Genomic DNA, 16,168 nt, shown 5'->3' with positions numbered 1-16,168 from the left:
CATATGATTGGAGCATCCTGTATCAAGATACCAGGATGTGCAATCTTCATCATTGTCTGTGGTTGCCATTAGCAAGATTGGATCTGAATCAGACCCTTCTTCCTCTTGCACCAAATTTGCCTCTTCAGTCTTCTTCCCTTTCTTGTTATCATTATCTTGCCAACACTCAGAAGAATAGTGACCCCATTTCTCACAATTGTAGCACTGGATTCTCCTCTTGTCTACAATCTTCTTGTTATCTCTTCCTCTTCCTCTATATTGAGTGCCTCCTCTCCTGTCACTGCTAATGTGAGAGGAACGGGAAGTAGAATCATGATTTCTGTCTCCACTTCTGCCTCCTCTCGATCTCCATCGACCTCTTCGAGTCCAACCACCACGACCTCTGGTATTTTGGCCAATTTTGGCCTGTAACGCCTGTTCGACTACTTTCTCATTATTCTTCCTGTCAACAACTCTGTGTTCGTGTGCTTCCAATGAGTTTTGTAATTCTTCAATCGACATTGCCTCTAGATCCTTGGATTCTTCGATGGCCACAATAATGTGATCAAACCTTGGGGTTAGAGTTCGGAGAACCTTCTCTATGATTTGAATGTCCGTTACATTGTCATCGCAAACACGCATAGAATTCACAATGGTTTGGATCTTGTTGAAATATTCCGCAATTGAGTCTTGATCAGTCATAGAAAGGAGTTCAAACTGTCTTCGCAACGATTGCAAACGCACCTTCTTAGTTTTCCCTGCGTTGCCATATGCTTGTTTCAACACATCCCAAATCTGCTTTGCTGTGGTGGCCTTGGAGATTTTCTGGAAAATGTTCATGGAAACGCATTGATGTAAGAGAACTCTCGCTTTGCAGTCCAACTTCTTGTTCATTTTGTATGCGTATGTTTGATCGTCCGTTGCATTTTTAGGGAGTTCTTGAAAGCCCTCTTTTACAATCTCCTCAACTTCTTGAAAGCCAAAAATCGCTTCCATTTTCACACACCAATCTTCATATCCCTGCCCATCAAACACAGGCAAGTTCCCTGGTATGATACCTGCAGTGGTCATGGCTGCACACTCTAACAATTATGCGCCCTTCTCTTCTTTCACAACAAGGTTCGTAATAACCGAGCTCTGATACCACTATGTTGGAACTGTCTAACACTACAGGTCACGCACACACACAATATGCAGAGAAAAACAGGATAAAAATTTTCTCATTAACTGCAACAGCAATACACAAATTATATAAACTGTCAGGATGACAGTTATTACAATCACACACGAAATATTATAGTTATTGCAACTATAAAAGAAACAAACAACTCTTTGATTAATTTCAACAGGCCTAACCATGGATTTTAGATATACAAATTAGAATTGTGTAATTGGGCAATTAGTGTGGTAGTATATGAACGTCAAATCACTACGTATTGGGTGTTGAATTGTGGAAGTTGAAGACAAAATTTGCCAGCTTATGAACACTTTCTACAAGCTTTAGCATTAGAAAAATACAAAAGTCACGTTAATAACTTGCTACACATGAACTCTCATTATCAACTGGAAAAGGAACTTTCTGTGTCAGACGTAGACACTTTCTAACCTCTAAACATTATTAACAAATGGAGTCAACAACATCAACTTAATTAACAATGCTAATGGTAGGGTTGCTAAAACACCATTTTTCTTCGATCATTCACATTTCCCCACAGTAAAGGTAAATAATATATACCCTAAACTCTAAATATTGCTTCGGAAGAAAAAAAAAACACATGCAAATCATCGAAAATTTTGATTGGATTAAATATATTTTTGATTTTTTAATTTTTAAATAAATAATTTTTTTATTTTATAGATCGGTTTGAATACATAAGTATAAAGTAATAACTCATCTCGTTTCACAGAATGAAACATAGTACCTAAATAGAAGCAAGATTGTGATGGAAGTGTGCAAAAATGTAGCATGGAATGACATATATTCTTGGAAGTAAAAAAGAAGTGTTGATGGGTAGTGTGGGTGACCCACCTTCACATGGCAAGGATATGATCCTCCATGGAATGGTCCACAACAAATTAGTGCAGTTCAGAATTTAACAAATGAGAGCAAAATAAAACCTTAGACAAAAGGATGTTACAAATATCTTCTACACACCAAGAAGGAGAAACAAACATAGATAACACCTACAACCCCATATGTTGTTACATGTTACTAGGAAACGTTTGAAAATTGTTACATGTTTCAACTTCTGTTTGTGAAGCTGGTAACAAGTCAAATTTACACGTTTTTTTATTGTTGGATCAAAGGAAGCTTGTTTCTTTTTGCAAAATCTATAACTACCGTGTCTGGAATGTTCAGATGTAAAGTTTAAATATTTATTAAGAGTGTTGAAAATGAATTCAAAATAATTGGATATATAAGTATTTATTATTATTTGGTTATTGGTTCACACAATTCAAACATACACACACGCCCTATATGGTGCATGATTTTTTTTATTTGTTTTTTGTTTTTGTTTTTTTCACTATCCCACTAACCTTTTGTATTCTTCTTCCTCTTGATTGAGACACAATTCATAGATATAGGAATTTATAACGTGGGGATAAGTGGGAAACACTTATATTCACTTCATCATGATGACAAATGCCACTTTGAGGATGTCAATGACTATTGATTCATGGCTAAGAACTTAGTAGTAAAGTAAGTCAAAGATCCATGAGATTGTAATATTTTAACTTAGATAGTTCTAGGTTAAGTATTTCAATTCCTTAATATATTATTGTCTATTTCATCTTGCTAGCATGCCTTTTTTTAAAAAATAAAAGATATATTAAAAACTCAAGTTTAAAATTTATGATTTTTTTTTTTAATTTTAGTGATCTTAAAAAATATATATTTATTATTATTGTTTGTGTATATTATATGTACAAATATATGTAAATTTTTTAATACAACATATAAATTAATATGTTTTATATTCTTTAAATACATTTATCTATTCTCAAATGGTCTATTGACATGTCTATCATCTCTTGATAAGATGAGTTATAATTTTTAATTCGCGTTGAATTCGATCATTAATTACTAAAGTACTATCATAATATATATATATATATATATATATATATATATATATATATATATATATATATATATATATATGAATATCGTTATTTTTGATAAAAAGATGTCTACATTAACATGTCTATTATTAATACTTACACACACAAAATTTGAAAGAGAACTAAAGTATTAGATAATTGTTTTGTATTATACATCTACTTTAAGGTATTTAGGCACAATTAAATATCTAAATTACTAATCATTCTTATTCGAAATCTTATTCGGAATCTTATAACATTGTGAGCAAATTTTAAGATATAAAACCACATATGATATATTTAACAACAATGCTAAGCGTATCGGTGTATCAAGTTATCAAGTTATGCTTTAAAAAGTTTCTTTTTGCCTTAATTTTGAAAATTTCTTAACTTTTCTTTTAAATCCTTTTAAGTTTTTTTTTTCTTATGGCATTATGTTGAGCTCAATCATAAAAAAGATGTTCCTCCCGTCTATCTCATAAATTATCAGTATTTATATAGTCTAGAGAATTCAAAACCTTGGAGTTACAATTGTTTTCTTTTTCTTTACAAATAAGTTGGCTTTGTTTGAACACTTAACGCTTGATCATGGATTGATTTTTTAAAATCCACGTTAAATTTAATCTAGGTCCAATAAAAAAATTGGATCCATAACTTACATCCATTTTAATTAATAAATAAAATTTAGAACTTTTCAATCCAATTTAAATAGGATTAAATCTTGATTGAATCCACTATGTCAATTGGATTAAATCCAAAGAGATTGATTTAACCTACCTAACTATTACATCATTAGACATGGACCAGAGTGAATCAATTTGACTTGGTTCTAGTTCACTTAACTCGACTTGTGTTTGGATTGCCTCACTTTAGCATTAGTCAGAACTAACTTGAGTTAACCTAGACTCAAATTGACTTGACTCAACCATCGCTTGTGCTAATTCAGCTTGACTTAGGCCCAAGTCGATTCAGATTAACCAAGGGCTCAAGATGAATCAACTCTACCCTAGGCCCAAGATGACATAACTCAACACTTCAGCCAGGACTGACTTGTCTCGACCTTCGGCCCAAGCTAACACACCTCTAGTCGGGGTTGACTCATCTCAACCTCTAATCCAAGTTGTCTCATCCTAACTAATATCCCTGAGCTGACTTAGTTGAACCTCTAACTTCAAAGCTCAACCCCAAACCTAAGAGGACACAACTTGATCTTCAACTCAGACGGACTCGGCTCGTCCTTCGGGTAAATTATAACAATTAGTAAAATGAACAAATGAATTTGTAGTTCATTCAAATAGAGCACTCATTTGGTAAGTGAGAGGTATCGAGTTTGAATCTCAATGAGACTAACTATTTTTTTTTCTTTTATTGGGTGCAAATAATGCTTGTTGAATGAGTTTGCATTCCTATTTGTTGGGCAAGTGAAACTCTCTTGGGCAAGTGAAACTCTCGTTAAGTAAAAAAAAGTTTTGAAAATCCAGTGCACTCACATGGTGCAGATTTGTTAGGAAAAAAATATTGTAGAAAGAACTTGTTAGGACAAAATAAAGTCTCATTGGGTGAGGGAGTTGTAGAGAGCACTCGTGGGCTAGCAAGGAGTCTCATCAAGCAAGAGCGAGGATTTGAAAAATAGAAAACATGATTTTTGGGAGTTTTTATGAAGATAGGAAATTTAGTGAACAATTATTTAATTAAGAAGGTTATAAATTGATGATAACATTTTGGTCGCACAAAATATTGATCAAAATAACAAATTAACTAAACTTAATGCAAAACAAGAAGACATCAAATTGGAACAATATCTAGAAATTGAATGAAATAACCAAAGTGAATGAAAAAACTAAGTTTGAAAATGTTCCATTGAATTTAAACCAAAATAAAAATAAAAAAATAAAATGTAAATCCAATATTAATTAAATTAAAATGTTGAAATAGATATAACCTTAAATTAAATTGAAAATTGATTAGAACCTAATAAAAAAAATCAAGTGATGTGTATCTGAGTGAATTAGGAAAATTGGTAGTAAATATAATAAAATAAAATTGTGGATGCAATTTTGAAATAAAAGATAAAGTGGCTAGTGTATTACACATTCTGAATGACATTCTCCTATAAGCAAAAGTACCAAAGAGGAAAGTGAAGATGGTCTTGTGTTGATCCTTAGGTGCAATGTGGATTTGCATGTATCTTGATTAGCCATCTAAGAAACAATAGTTTGATTAGCCTACCAATCTCTGAACTATTTGCTCAATGACTGGGAGGAGAAAGTGATCATTTTTCGAGTAATCTGGTTAAGCCTCTGGTAATCCATACAAACTCTCAATTTATATGGCAGTCGAGTAGCAATCAACTCTTGATCTTCATTTTGCACAATAGTTAGCCCACTCTTGTTGGGAACAACTTGACAAGAGATACCCAAGTGTTGTATGAGATGGGATATATGATGCCAACCTTCAGTAGCTTTGTCACCTTCTTTTCCACATCCAGGATGTTAGGATTCATCTTTCGTTGTGGTTGTCTTAGGGGTCAAAAATTATCCTCCAACAAGATATGGTGCATACATATTGTTGGGCATATCCTAGTGATGTCGTCCAAAGACCAATTAAGTGCCTTTTTATGCTTTTTCAACACCTTCAACAACCATTTTTTATCCGGTAGAATATCACCAGAGATTATTACTAGTAGCTTCTCTGTTTCATCTAGGTAAGCATATTTCAAATGGGATGTGAGTAGGTTGAGATCCAATTCATTAGGTTGTTGCTTTGTTGAACTTGGTTGAGATGCTTCAAATGTTGGAAATTAAAACCCAAGCAGTTGCAAATGTCTTATCCATTAGAGTGCCTCCACTTACTACATCAATTATGTTTCTCTCCATAGGCATTAATCCTTCATAGAAGTATTTTTATTAGTAATTGCTTGTTGATATGATTATTTGAGCAAGTGGCACATAGTTTGTTGAATCTTTCCTAATATTCATATAAGGGCTCATCTTGCAGTTATTGAATTTCACTAATTTCTTTCTTGATTGCAATTGTCTTTGAGGCTAGGAAGAACTTCTCCAAAACTCTTCTCTTCAAGTTGGCCCAAGTTGTGATTGGTGTCAGGTGAAGGTGTAACCAACCCTTTTCTGCATCACATAATGAAAAAGGAAAGCTTTCAATTTGGCTTAATTTTCTTCCACACCAATTGGCTTCATCGTGGAGCATACTACATGGAACTCCCTCAAATGTTTGTTGGGATCTTCACCTAACAATCCATGGAATTTGGGTAGGAGATGAATCGATCTGAGTTTTAGTTCAAACCCCGTAGATCCTTCCTCTAGTTGAGGAAGGTGGATAGAAATCGGCTAATGAGATATATCTTGTGTGGCAAGTTCCTTCAAAGTTCTTTCTCAATTAGCAACCATCTTCAATATTTGTGCAATAAAAAAGGAACTTGGTATAGAATCCTGAATTAGTTTAGATTCTCTAGTTATTATCCTCCTCTTTTGCAATCTTCTTAGTCTCTTGAAGGTTTTCTCAATTTTGGGATCATACAACTGTAATTCAGCCCTCTGAGTTCTGGTCATGCACCATCCAACAATTGTAGACAGTGAACAAGTGAACCATGTAGGTTCCTAGGAAAGAGAAGTGTGTCACTAATGAACACGCTTAAGTACAAAGTCTTTCCTAGTTAGAACCCTCATAGACATGCAATGTCACACTACCAAACTACACCCATAAGTTTCTACAAGAATGGTTAGAGGCAAACAAACAATAAAAGATTTTATTATGAATAATTTGTTTTTAGTTTCTTTATATATATATTGTTTTATTTTATTTATTTAAAAAAATTAAAGAGAAAGAAGGAAAAAAATTAAAAGTGATGTTAAACAATATAATGCAACATAATTGTGTCCCCAACAACAACGCAATTTGATGACAACATTTTGTTCGCACAAAATATTGATAAAAAATTAATTAAACTTAATGCAGTAAAGCTAACTTGTGTCGAATCTCACAAGGATGCAATTGTAGGAATGCACCCATTACTAAACATCATTCTCTCTAAAAGAAAAAAGAGTAAAGAATCAGGGATTTGTTTGATAATGGATTAATAATTATAAAATAAAAAAGTGATAAAAATAAATTGAAACAAAACAATGAAAAAATAATAATTAGATTATTTATTTATTTTTTTAATTATAAAACAAAAAGAGTGATAAATAACTTGAAGCAAAATAACAAAAATTTAAATAACTAGACTTTTTTTTGATAAAGAGAAAAAAAATGCTTTAAACAACTTAAAAAAAGACATCAAATTGGAAAATTTTCTAGAAATTGAATGAAATAACGAAAGAGAATGAAAAAGCTAAGTTTGAAAATGTTCAATTGAATTTAAAAAAAAAAACATAAATCCGATATCAATTAAATTAAGATGTTGAAATAGATATAACCTTAAATTAAATTGAAAATTGATTAAAACCTAATAAAAAAACAAGTGATGTGTACCTCAGTGAATTTGGAGAATTGGGTGTGAGTATAATAAAATAAAATTAAGGGTGCAATTTTGAAATAAAAGGTAAAATAAAATTCAAAAGAAAAATAATAAAGTCAAGTATTGGGTTTAAATAAAATGTCTAAACAGGCAGCTAAAAGATATTAGAGCGAGAACATGGATAAATAAAACAACTTGGATCATATTAAACTAGAAGATTAAATATAAAATGTGAAATATATTAATAAGAGAAGTAAAAAGTTTTAGAGGCTCCTTGTTGTTTGACTCAAAGTAACAACAAAGCAATAATACAACTCACTCAAAATTCTAAGAAAATATGGGAGAAAGAAAGGAGAGTTTTGTCTCTAACCCAATGTGTCTTGTGCTTTGTGTCCAAGACTCTATTTATAGAGATGGACCAAGAGCATTATTACAAAAACACATATTGAAAGTAATTACAATGAAATAAAATCAATTAGAAAAATTCAACTTTTCCTTAATTTGAATGATCCACAGAATATATTGCATTTAATTTTTGAAATTAAATCTTTGAAAATAAATTTGATTGGAGCAATTAAGTTTTTTCCTAATTTGAGTGATCCATGGAATATATTGCATTTAAGTTCTTGAAATTCTATTGACCTTTAATTTGATAAATTGGCTTCTAATAATTAATTTGATTGATTCACAATCTTTATCAGTTGATTCCTTGACTTGTTGGCCATCCACATCTCCAATGTGATGCACAAGATTGAACCTTGATTTTCGTCAATTTGGCTCATGTTAAATAATCCCAGATTACTTTTCTCCTAAAAAAAAATGCAATGTTAAAATTATGTAAAATGCAACAAATTTAGTAAAATTGAATTATGCTATGTTTTTATTAAAAGATTCTAAATGCATGATTTATAAAGACAATAATCAGCTTAGAAAATGCTCTTAGATCAAGAAATAAATGAGTAAAATGACATACATCATAAACTAACCGCCTTAATATTTAAAGAATAACAATGAGTGTATAAGTAAAATTTGACCCATAAAACCTAGAATCTATATTAAGCATTTTTGGCCCTAAAATATCATAGAAATTTTGTAAATTGATAGGTTGAGGGATCCTATAAATAGATGAGTTAGGGTGAGGGGTAGGGGTCTCAAAATTTAAAGCTTTCAGTGGTTTAAGAGAGTGAAAACTGAGTGGCTTCGTTTTGGAAGAGAAGCATGGTAGAGGGAGTTGAGTGATGGATGCAGGATTTAATTGTAACGTTTGAATATTCAAGTAAGGGAAACTAGCATGTCTTTTGTTTTTTATGTTTGTATGATGTTAAAAACATGTTTTCTATTGAAGTGTAAAAAAAGAAGTTTAGGTTTTTGCTTGATAAATGTGTGATAGGGATGTGTTGTGCTTTTGTCAAAAACTTGAGGTGTGGGGGAAGCTAACTAGTCCTTTGCTTTATGTGATTAGTGTTGAAAATGTGGTTTTAGATAATTCTGATTATGAAAATTTAGTTGCTTTTGGCTGCCCTACTTCTTGCTGCCAAAAATAGGTCAGGTCAGGCCAACCCATTTAGATGGAGCAGGTTGAGTAACACAACCCAACTCGCCACTCTTGCCTTTTTTGGGGTTTTTGGACAATTTTGGGTAAAATGATAAAATGGCCTATGAGTAAAATGCTAAAATGCAGTAATATGTAGTAAAATGACAATCTTGTATTTCAAGGATGAACCATCATGTAAGTATGGAATCAGAAACAAGAGGCATGCATGCATCTTGAGGGGATCAAATCACATGGAGAAACCAAGTGATACAATTCAAACAACTTGCAAGCAGAATTAGCATGGATATGTAAGTTAGAATCTACATACAAAATTAACATGGATATGTCTATAATTCAAACCATTTACCCACATCATAAGCACAAAAGTACATTTACAAGTCCAAAGCAAAATAAGGTTCAAATTTACAAGTCCAATTCATCCTATTAACAACCAACTAGTTCATTCATCATGTTCCATATAATGTTCCATCTTTGTCGGCTACTTCATCATCTTTTAAAAATATGACATGAAATTGAAAGAAAAAGTTAGAAGATAAAATTTGAGTTCCAAAAATAAAAAAAATTAATGGGATTTCAATTAGAAAAATTACCATTATAAAAACCATGTTTATAACTTGAAGTACAAATAATTGCTTCCACATTTTATGGTAAAAGTCAATTTCTATACTTATTTAGAATTCTTGATCCAATGTTGAATGAAGATTCAAATGCAACTACAGTAATTAGGATACTTAGCAAATCCCTTGTCATCAATGACACATTTGTAAAATGTTCACTATTACTCCTCCACCATCCAAGAGCATCCATTTGTTGCGTGAAGTTAAGATCTAATGTTGACTCATCCAAATATATATCTAGTTGATTCCTTCCCATTTTAGTAGTGGCTTAAAGTTTGTGTTATTTTAATTTCCTAACATAAAAAGCAAAATATAGTTTATTTTATATAAAAATGACAATTACATTAGAAAGCTTGTAATATGCTTAGAAAATTTACATAAAAAAGGCTTGATTTGGTAGAAGCAGAAGATGATGAGATATTACTATGCTTATGCTTTAAATCATTTGAACTTGAAGTCTTAGTACAGTATTGAGAGAAAAGCTTGTACAATTTTTCTTTGGTCTTCTCTAACTTTACTTCCAAACAAAGAGGATCAATCTTTTCATAGAAAAATCTCAATGTTTTCAACTTCATCCTTAGATTTAAAATAACACCAAATGTAAGGACCACACTATATTAAATTTGTCAAATTTCACCATCATCCTTTCAGCCATATCTCTTATAACTTCATCTTCACTTTTTGCACTTTCCAATAAAAGATTTTGGATATTCCAAACTTGTACAAAGCACAAGTTCAACGTAGGATAGTTTGAGGCATAAATTAAAGTTATGATATCATAAAATGGTATCAAGAAAGCACTAATTTTTTCTGTTCTTTTCCATTTCTTTGAGGATGGACAACTCTTGTAATTCTCATCAACTAGTTATAAACTTGCAAATACTAGTTGATATTTCAGGACACGTTGAAGCACAAAAAAGTTATGTTCCACCTTGTAGGAACATATATATACAAAACATTTGATGCATCGATGTCTCCTATTTGCTAAAGGCATTGCTTAAATTTCATCATCCTACTCTCAGATCTCCTAACATACTTGATGCTTTCCCTAATTTGATTTAAATTGTCACCAATTACCTTCAATTCTTCTTGCAAACATCATAAAGTAAGGAATTTTGCAGAACAAGTTGACTTTAAAGTTTTTACCAAAAACATCATTGTTAGAAGCATTATCCAAAGTGATAGAAAATATTTTTTTTCAACTACATAGTCATGCAAAAATTCATTTATCTTCTTAGACAACTCAAATCCAGTGTGAGGTGTAGGCAAAATGACAAAAGTTGAGAATTTTGCTACACAACTTCCAATTAAAATCGACATAATGGGTTGTCAAACATATATAATCCTTTGTAGTACAAGACATCCATAAATCAGAAGTTAAACAAATCCTATTTGAAATGGTCTTCAACTCTCCCTTCAACAAGTTTTTTCTCATAAATATTCTTAAAACATCACTCTTAATGGTATTTCTAGAAACCAGAGTTGCATTGAGATTCAAATAACTTATCAAAGTTATAAGTTCTTTATACTCAAAAAATTTGAATGGTAAACCATGCTAGATAATTAGATTAACACAAAACTCAAAGAACACCATTTAATATATTTTTTTGGATTTCAACTTTCCCTACACATCCATCATCATTTGACTCACATCTACAAACTTGATTTTGTTACATCTTTCAACATGATGCTTTAAATGAAAGGTCCCATATTTTTTACTACCAATTATATATTTTTGTTACAATCATTACATTTTCCCTTTCTTTTCCATCATCACCAATCCCAATCTTAGTAAAGAATTTCCAGGAGTCAAATGTTGTTGACTTATCCTCTTTCTTATTCACTTTCGTTATCAAGCATATCTTCAACCTCATAATATATACGCAACAAATCAATAGACCCTCAAACAAACAATATCAAATTGATGCTTTTTTTGTACTGCAAATGAGCAAATAAATTGAAGAAATTAGGGCCAATCCAACAAGTTAGGGCAAATCAAAATGAGTGAAGAAATTAGGATGAATCCAAGAACTAGCCCGAATAAAATTGAAGAAATTAGGGTCAATAGAAGACAAACAAACATCTCTATTAGATGAGCTTCACTTCGGTGAACATGAGATGTTGAACAATGTTGAACCTCTCTCGTGTGGTTGATTTTCTATCGTTTAACGTTGAGGTAGAGAAGAGGAATAGCAAGTGTGAGTTGAGACTTTGAGAGCGTCGTGATTTTTTCCTTCAAAACAAAATGTAAAGTAGAGCACATTAAGCGGCAAACAGGTTGCGAGTTGGCCTGCGAAAACCCGTCCAATGAACTCGTTGAGTTGCTAGTTCTATCGGGTCGGACTGCAACGGGTTCACAGGTTCAACCACCTAACTCGACCCATCTATTTCATGTTGGGCTGGAGGACTAGTTCGTTGGAGTTTGATCCGTTTTGCCACCCCTATTTAAAGTAATAAGTTCATGAATCTTTATTATTATATGATGTTCAACTTTCTCATATCTGATAATTAGATTCACATTTAGATTTCCAATAAAATTAAATATAATTTTAATTACTAATCTCAATATAAAATCATTAAAATTCACTATTTACTACTTATATGATAATATGAACGAAATTTTCTTCTTTTCACCTATTTCTTTGGAAAATAAATTAAAATAATATATCTAACGACGGTCGAGAATATCTAACCCCTTAAAAATATTTCACCCTTAGATGGAAAGAATGACTTTTTTTGACTTAAGAAAAGTAAGCATATGAACAATATATTGCTTTCTTGAATAATTGGTGGAGGTTAATTGATTTTGTGAAGTATATTCCAAAGAATAAAGCAGTGAAACTGGGTAAATCAGGATCACAAACATCTTACCCTACCATAGGTCTTGTCCCAACCAAGCTATAAAAAGTTGATGTGCTGAACATCAAGAATATCCATTCACTATGTGTCTCATATTGATGTTTGAATTTGATAGAGTTTATGGAGAATTAGAGAAGACAATTGAGGTTAATTTTTTCAATTTTATCTAGAATTTGCAAAATAAGACTATTTTAGTAAAAGAATAAAAAAGTCAGGTTATAATTTATTTATTTAAAAATTAAGAAATTAGCTTAAAATATTTATTATTTTTTCTCTATCTAAATTTACTATTATTAATATATATATATATATATATATATATATATATATATATATATCTATTATTTGAAATTTTAATTTAAGTACCATGATACGATATTATACGTCCAACATTGTTTTATGTTTGTTAATTATTAAAGTAATTTTATCAATATCAAGTCAAATTGTATGCGATTTAATCTTAAATATTAAATCAATATATTTATATCATAAACTAATATTACATGTGCTAGTTTGTAAGACAGTTTATAGAAAAATGTTACTCTTTTCCAACATCGAAAGTGTTAAAGTAATCGAATAAGGGGGATATGTTACATATTGATAGTTTAACCACTAACATCATTATCACTTATTTTAATATTTATTTGAGTTTGTTAAAATGAAAAATTGAGAATCTATCATCATCATCTGAAAAAGTTAGGAAACAATTTTCTACTATTTGTTTTACATGAATCAAGAAGCATCTCATAATTAAAAGTCATGACACCAATAAAATTTTACATATTAATTAAAAAACAACTCCTCCATTCTACCAATATTAATATTATTTAGTTATTAAATTAAAATCCCACCACCCCTTCTCCTTTTGCCTAAAAATCGTCTTTTGAATCATTGAAAGATGCCTTATTTTTCTTCTTACAGTCCCGTATTTAATATTGTATTTAATTTCAATGTTATTTCTTACGTTTCTTTCTTTGAACTCTTCAAGTGCCAACAAAAAATAATATGATAATTCAATAGAAAAATTCAATTTGAGTAAAGAATGACAACTGTGTGGACTAATCACATTGTTGAAGATATGATTTGAAATTAATTTTGATGCATTTAGAAAATAGACATGACATGTTTTAGGGATAAGATTTGAATTGTTTATGTAGCCCTTTTGATACACACAAACCTTTTCATCCTTGAATTAGAATATTTTAGAAGAAAATGTAATGGAATTAGAAAAAAAGAAAGTTGTCGATGGAAAAGGTTATTTGTTTTAGTTGAAAGCACCATTTTACACAACAAGTATTAGAAAATGTTGGAAGAGGCAACGTTGTGTTGAAATTGATTTAACAGAAGTAAAGGAGCGAGGAAGAATTGTTGTACATTTGGATTTTGATTTGCACATGTGGTTGAGAAAGAGTAATAAGAATAATTTGTCCCTGATGCCTATATGACACACCCTTGCTACGCCTAGTGTCTCCAACCAACGAGTAATCATCATTCATTCAAAATCATGGAGTCAACATATTCCATCACACCTTTTCTTTTTCTCTCCACGAACTAACACCCTCTACTTACCATGGATTTACATCCATGCATTCTATTATATCTTAACAAATTCATACACTATAACTTCATTTGAAACAAAACGTTAAAAATAGTTAAAAATAAATAATTTTATAAAAGATTAAATATATTTTTGTCCCTTAATTTTCAGTAAAAATTGAAATTAGTTTCTCTTTTAAACTTTTACCTAATTTAATTTCTCAATTTTAAAATACGTGAATTTAGTTATTTTAACTAAAATTTTGTTAAGTTTATTCGACGTTTCAAACGAGTTTCTGATAGTTTTTTAGTTAACATTTAAGCGGAAATAGATTCAACGGTATAACCAACTTATTTAACATTGAAGCGAAAATATGTCAAGCGTGTAAGCAACTCAAATGTTATCATGAGATGCGTTCGAAACGTAACAAAATTTAGTTAAAATGACTAATTTCAAACATTTCTAAAATTGAGAAACTAAATTGAAGTAAAATTTTGAGGAAGGAATAATTCTATTTTTCACTAAAAATTAAAGGACTAAATATATTTAACCCTTGCACAAAATTTTATGGTAAATATAATTATTTTTAATTAATTTTTTTGTTTAATTTTTGTGTTAATTGAATCATGTGATAGAATTAATTTATAATATATAAATAGATATAAACTTTATCTTATAAGTCTAGGATCGAATTAAGTATTGAGTTTATTTCTTAACATTTTGTTTATTTATTTAAACATGTTAAGAAATATAAAATTTAACAATTAATATAAGATAATATTGTGGTTAATATTTTTTTTAAACAAATATTGATGTATATTATTAAAAAATTTAATATGATAATTTATATATTTATTTAATTTTTTTTACAATTTTTTTAAATGTTGAGAATCAACAAAATAACGTTTTATTTTTATTTGTGATATTATAAAGCTATATTTTTAATACTATTTTGTATGTTTGAACTATTACCAGTAACTAGTGTGAATTTCAAAATATAGATTAGTACAATTTAATATAAGAAAAATTTGTGAACCATGTTTGAACAAAAAACTCTTCGAGGTAAAACTGATTAACATGTCACATTATTAGTATAATATGCATAGGGTGGGATAAAATATATACAAAGATGAATAGTATTAGTATATATAACTATGATGTACGGTTAGATCAATAATATTTATCAAATAAAAAATGTAGTTAATAATTATTATATAAAATGTATTTCATAAAAGAAATAAACATATATCTAGACATTACAAAAATATTTGTATATGTAGGTATCTGTGAATAAAAGTCGTAATGGATAGTTGGAACCCGCGAATATTTATTATTCGCGGATAGCGAGTAGCGGGTATTTTAATACCTGCTTATAAACAGGTCAGGTGTGGTATCATACTATCCATATCTGCGGATATCCATTTCTCTTAAAAAATTAAATTAAAATTAAATTTATGTTTTATTAAGTTAAATTTAATTAAAATTAAACTTTAATTTATATTTTATTAGATTAAATTAAATTAATATTTTATTTTACATTTTTTATAATTTTATTTAAATTTAATTTTAAATATTTATAAAATATATATTTTTTTAATATTTACGAATATCTACAAATATTTTTTAAACAGAAATCCGCGTAAATAACGAGATGGATAGCAGATAGATACTAGCCGATCAGTTCCGTTGTCATCCCTGCATATACCAAACTAAAATAACTCGGTAAGTATCTGAAATCAATTTTGAAAATACATCTCATCTAATTTTTAAAATTGAAACTCTTAAAAAGAATTCAAAGATTATTAGCAAAAATCGAAATAAAAATAATTTAAATATATATTTTTCAACTTTTTAAAAATAAATTACGGTTAAAGTTAGAAAATTTAACATGAATAATACTTTAAATATAATAATTAACTCAACATATTACTTTTACGGATTTAAAATTAAAACATTAGCACTGAAAACACATATCTAATTATTATTATATAATTTTAAAAATTGAAAGAACCCATTTTTGGGTTTGATCCTTGAATTCCACC

Source organism: Vigna unguiculata, chromosome 1 (assembly GCF_004118075.2).
Source record: "Vigna unguiculata cultivar IT97K-499-35 chromosome 1, ASM411807v1, whole genome shotgun sequence".
Taxonomy (NCBI): Eukaryota; Viridiplantae; Streptophyta; class Magnoliopsida; order Fabales; family Fabaceae; genus Vigna; species Vigna unguiculata.
This window is presented reverse-complemented; position numbering follows the sequence as displayed.